We start from the raw sequence: 5,975 nt of genomic DNA, 5'->3' as shown, positions 1-5,975 counted from the left end.
GGTGCACCCCTGCAGGGATGAAAATTAACTATTCGGATAGCCGTGTCCACGGTTACAGGACGACTTGGAGTTGTGCCCCGATCTTATACAACTACAATTGTTACTTAACTGGAATTAGTTTGCCTCGGGATTGCTTCCTCGCAGGGAGTCGAGGGAGGATCTTTAGGCGTGACCTCACTTTAATACTGCTGCAACAATATGACTATTAATGTGTTACCCCCCCTGTTCTACTCTCGTCTATTGCTGCAAGACCCTGAAGATGCTAGTCTTCGATAGGACTAGGCCTTCCCTCTCTATTCTCGCATTGCTGCAGTCAGTCCACATATAACCCCCCCTTCTTTGATACTGATGCATAATTAGAATAGTTCTGATGTAAGACTTGCGAGTAGTTTGGATGAGTACTCACCGCTGCTTTGCTCCCCCTTGTTCCCTTGATCCGGTTGCTGCGACCAGATGATGAAGCCCAGGAGATGGAGGTCCCCGCCACCGACGACTGCTACCCCGACGGTGCCTACTACTACGTGGAGGCCGCTGATGATCAGGAGTAGTTAGGAGGTTCCCAGGCAGGAGGCCTCGCCTCGTTCGATCGTTGTATCTTTTGTGCTAGCCTTCTCTAAGGCACCCCTTGTTTTATGTCTGTTCTCAGATATTTGTTGCTTCCGCTGACTCGTGTGCTTATCGAGCTTTCGTATTCTAGCCCTCGAGGCCCCTGGCTTGTAATATGAAGCTGATGTTATTTTATTTGTGTCTAGAGTTGTGTTGTGATATCTCCCCGTGAGTCCTTGGGTTTGATCGTACGCATTTGCGTGTATGATTAGCGTACGATTAAGCCGAGGGCGTCACAAGTTGGTATCAGAGCCAACTGCCTGTAGGTAGCCCCCTTTCCAACTCTTTGGCCGAAGTTGAGTCTAGTGTTTGAAAAACTTTACTAACACTGATGTTGTGGCTTACGGGCCCACATCTCAATTGGGTGGTATTAGTATCTTTTACTCCTTTCCTATACTCTGGGCTCTACTTTCTCTTCTCTTTCGGGTCAAAGATTTTACTAACTCTAACATTAGGTTCTCGAATCACATCAATCCGGAGCGCTGGACTATCTACTCTTTTTCTCCTGAATATGTATTACACACACTGTCATTGACATTCGTCAATCTTATTTTCAGATGCGTCCCGCAAGACAGCACGTGCGCCTGACACAGGCCACCGAGACGACTGGGTTCCCGGCCATTTTGGTCGATCTCCTGACCAGGCTGGGATATCGCTGGTACCCCGAGTACACTGTGTTCGAGGATTTCCGCGAGTACAACCAGTGCCAGTACCAGGCTGAGGTTCGCATCTTCGACCAGAGGGGCGGTGAGACCCTCGAGCGCCACGTGTTCTGTGGTATTGGAGTGTCGGTCGAGATGGCCGTCCACGATGCGGCCTACATCGCCATCACCCGACTCCGTGGAGCGTACCCTCACCTGGAGGAGAGCCCTTTCAGATACATCCCGCATGCTCCTGCTGGGGATGAGACTGGGTCTGATCTCACTGCCTACGCTTCTGACGTTCGGGAGCGCAGCGACCGTTCCTACGTCGCTGTCTGCGCCCCCTACGTGACGCGTCGGTACGACGCGCGGATTCTGGTGCAGTACACTGAGGCAATGGATCGTGCTTTCCGAGCTCTGACTGTGGAGTTGTATGCTACGCGCACTCGTCTTTACGACGCATTGACAGAGCTGCAGCCATCACACTGTCCGAGGGTTCCCCCTTTGCGCATCCGCGAGCCGAGCAGGACAGAGCTACCATCAGCTCTCGAGTGGACAGATGTTGGGGGTAGAACCCCTGCACTTGGACCTCAGCTCCTCGACTGGATGCGGTACCGTCACCAGAGTCACAACGGGACACAGGGTCCTGTCCCTACCTTCTATCACCGCCAGCTACCAGGATTCGTTCGTCCTCTCCGACGTTGATGTAGCCTTATCGCTACATCTCGTTGTGGTACTCTTCCACCGCATGCCTGCGCGCCGCCTAGTGAGTCCAGGGTATCGTCAAATGCGTCCGGGCTATCGCCAAATTTCGAGTTTTTAATCGTTAGTCTGTAATCGAACTTATGTATGGGTCTGTATGTCGAACTCAACTACTATGGAGTATCTATCGCATTTCCCTTTCGTTATGCTTGGTTACTTCATGAATGCGTGCGATGCCTTTCAATTACTTTAAGCTAAACTACCCCTGCTAAATATTTAACAGGATGGTTAGACCAGCTGGCCGCCCGCGTGGCCGTGCCAACGATGCACCACCCCCGCCTCCTGAGTATATGGCGGGGATGATCCAACAGTTTGAGCTGAACCGCCAGTTTATGCAAGGGCTCATGGATCAGTTCCAAAGGCCGAACATGAACCAACCACAAGGCGTGACACTGCAAGACTTCTGCCGTCTCAACCCTGCGATCTACCGCAGCTCAACTCAGCCTCTTGATGCTGATGACTGGCTCCGTGACATTTCTTATGAGCTAGAGTCTGCCAATGTGCCCCTGGCGAGCTATGTCAACTTTGCCGCATATTTTCTGAAGGGTCCCGCTGCTCAATGGTGGGACAGCCACAGGCGCTCTCAGCCCGTTGGAGCTATCATCACTTGGGAAGAGTTCAAGGCTGCTTTCCGTGCTCGATACATTCCCCAGGGAATCATGGACCGAAAGAAGCGTGAGTTCCGCAACTTAGTCCAGGGCAACAAGACTGTGGATGCTTATCAGCGGGAATTTCTGGAATTATCTCGCTATGCTGAAGAAGACATTGCGACTGATGCACGCAGGCAGGAGAAGTTCCGTGAAGGCCTCCACCCTGATATCAAGCTGACACTCCTCGTTCAGGACTATGCTGATTTCGCCACCCTCGTGAACAAGGCTATTCAGGTTGAGACTGGTCTGCAGGAATACAAAGATAGCAGCAAGCGCAACCGTGACATGGGCTCATCTTCGGGCTCATCTGCATAGAAGCGGAAGATCTGGATTCCCAACAACATGTACCATGCACCTGCTCCTACTCCGAGGCCGTCCTATGCTGCACCTCGCCTGCCTCCTCCACCGCCTAGGCAGCCGAGGCTCCCAGCTCCACCGCCTCGAGTTCCTCCTTCCCGTCCTGAGGACGGGTTGTGCTTCAAGTATGGCCGTCCAGGTCACCGTGCTAGAGACTGCAGGCAGAATCAGAATCAGCTGGCGCTTCCCGCAACTGGCCGTGGCAACAACCAGAACCGCAACTTCAACACTAAGCCTGCTTATGTTCGTGGTCAGGCCAACAACATTGATATGGGTCAAGCTCAAGACCAGCCTGCTACCGTGATGGGTACACTTCTCGTTAACTCAGTACCTGCTTCTGTATTGTTTGATACAGGAGCATCGCATTCCTTTATGTCGGAAAATTTTGCATACATGCATGACATTAGGAGCGAAGAGATGAACATCCCGATAGTGGTAAACACCCCTGGGGGCGAATGCCGAACCTCTGTGGTTTGCCCCCATGTTCCAGTCGAAATTGAAGGACTAGAATTCCTTGCCAACCCCATCCTACTAAAGTCATCCAACATTGATCTCATATTGGGGATGGACTGGTTGAAGGCTCATACGGTATCGATCGTTTGTGCCACCAAAACCGTCCACCTCCTACACCCTTCAGATGAACTAGTAAGCTACCATGCTCATCTCGTCCGTAATGCTGAGGCACGGCTGTATGCCTTGAATGCATTAAATGCGTCGCCTCTTGAAGGGATTGAAAACATTCCAGTGGTCCGAGAGTTCCAAGATGTCTTTCCAGAAGAACTTCCGGGGATTCCCCCTGCTCGAGCTGTCGAGTTTGTCATTGACTTGGTACCCGGTACCACTCCTATTGCCAAGCGTCCTTATAAAATGCCACCACATGAACTCCTTGAACTTAAGCAAGAAATTGACAACTCGCTCCGTCTGGGTTTCATCCGTCCGAGTTCCTCTGCTTGGGGAGCACCTTCTCTCTTTGTTAAGAAGAAGGATGGGACAAATCGATTGGTTCAAGACTATCGTCCTATCAACCAGGCCACTATTCAAAACAAGTATCCTCTCCCTCGGATAAATGATTTGTATGATCAACTTGCTGGTTCCACCGTTTTCTCTAAGCTCGACTTGAGATTGGGATACCACCAGATCCGTGTTCGCAAGGAGGATATTCCAAAGACCGCCTTTGTTACTCGATATGGATCATACGAGTACACCGTCATGTCCTTCGGCTTAACCAATGCACCGGCAACCTTCTCTCGACTGATGAATTATATATTCATGGACTACCTCGACAAATTTGTCGTGGTATATCTGGATGATATTCTGGTGTTTTCGAAGAACAAAGAAGAGCATGCTGAACATCTTCGTCTTGTACTGGATAAGCTTCGGGAGCATAAACTCTATGCGAAGTATTCCAAATGTGAGTTCTGGCTAGACGAAGTGACTTACCTTGGTCATGTGATTTCCAAGGATGGTATTGCGGTCAACCCCGAACGAATTCAAGCTATTCTTGACTGGACTCCCCCGAAGAATGTCAAGCAAGTCAGAAGTTTTCTCGGACTCGCCAGCTATTGCCGTCGATTCGTCGAGAACTTCTCCAAGATTGCGAAGCCCTTAACCAACCTGCTTCATAAAGGTGTTAAGTATGAATGGACTGATAAATGTCAGGAAAGTTTCCAGGCACTCAAGGACAAACTGACGTCCGCTCCAGTACTTGCTCCTCCAGATACGAAAAGGGATTTCGTCATATACTGTGATGCTTCTCGTCAAGGAATAGGTTGTGTCCTAATGCAGGATCGCAAGGTGATCGCTTATGCTTCACGTCAACTGCGTGCTCATGAAGAGAACTACCCAGTTCATGATCTCGAGCTTGCCGCAGTCATTCATGCATTGAAGGAATGGCGACAATACCTTGTCGGTAATCGCTGTGAAATCTACACCGACCATCAAAGTCTGAAGTACTTGTTCACTCAACCGGAGCTGAACCTGCGTCAACAAAGATGGATGGAGCGTATAGCAGATTTTGACTGTAGTATATCATATACCCCTGGCAAGGCTAATGTAATGGCTGATGCCTTAAGTCGCAAGTCTTACTGCAACCACCTCCAGGTTCATCAGGTTCACGATCGTCTGCAAGAGGAATTCCGTAAGCTGAACCTCCACATTGTTCCTCAGGGTTACCTTGTTCCGCCTCGTGAAGAGTATCAAAAGATGAACCTTCGTGTTGTTAATCAGGGTTCCCTCAGTAACCTAGTGGTTGAACCAGATCTTGTGAGCTCCATAAAGAATATACAAAACTTTGACGATGATGTCGACAGGATTAAGAGCTATATTGCAAAGGGTAAACCCTCCTTTTTCACTGTTGATGAAGGTGGCGCCTTGTATTTCAAGGGTCGCCTATTCGTCCCAAATAAGAAGGAAAATCTCAGGATGACTGGGAAGGTGATGGAAGAAGCTCATGACACACCATTGTCTATTCACCCGGGTAGTACCAAGATGTACCAAGACATCCGGCAAAGATTCTGGTGGCCCAATATGAAACAAGACATTGCACGCTATGTGGCAGAATGTGATATATGCCGGCGTATCAAAGCAGAACACCAAAAGCCTACGGGAACTCTGCAACCTATCTCTATTCCCGAGTGGAAATGGGATCACGTTGAAATGGACTTTGTCACTGGTTTTCCCAGGTCTCAGAAAGGTAATGATGCTATTCTTGTCGTCATTGATCGACTGTCCAAAGTTGCACATTTCCTGGCCGTCAAAGAAACGATTAATGCTAGTCAGCTGGCAGATCTTTATATGTCAAGAGTTGTTTCACTTCACGGTATTCCGTTGGTAATCAGTTCGGACCGTGGCAGCTTGTTTACTTCAAAATTCTGGGAAAGTTTTCAAAAGGCTATGGGGACTCATCTGTCCTTCAGCACTGCATTTCATCCTCAATCCCAGGGACAAGTTGAACGAGTCA

Source organism: Hordeum vulgare, unplaced genomic scaffold, assembly GCF_904849725.1.
Source record: "Hordeum vulgare subsp. vulgare unplaced genomic scaffold, MorexV3_pseudomolecules_assembly, whole genome shotgun sequence".
In the NCBI taxonomy this organism is placed as follows: domain Eukaryota; kingdom Viridiplantae; phylum Streptophyta; class Magnoliopsida; order Poales; family Poaceae; genus Hordeum; species Hordeum vulgare.
The sequence above is the reverse complement of the archived record's forward strand: the minus strand, read 5'-3'. Positions refer to the sequence as shown.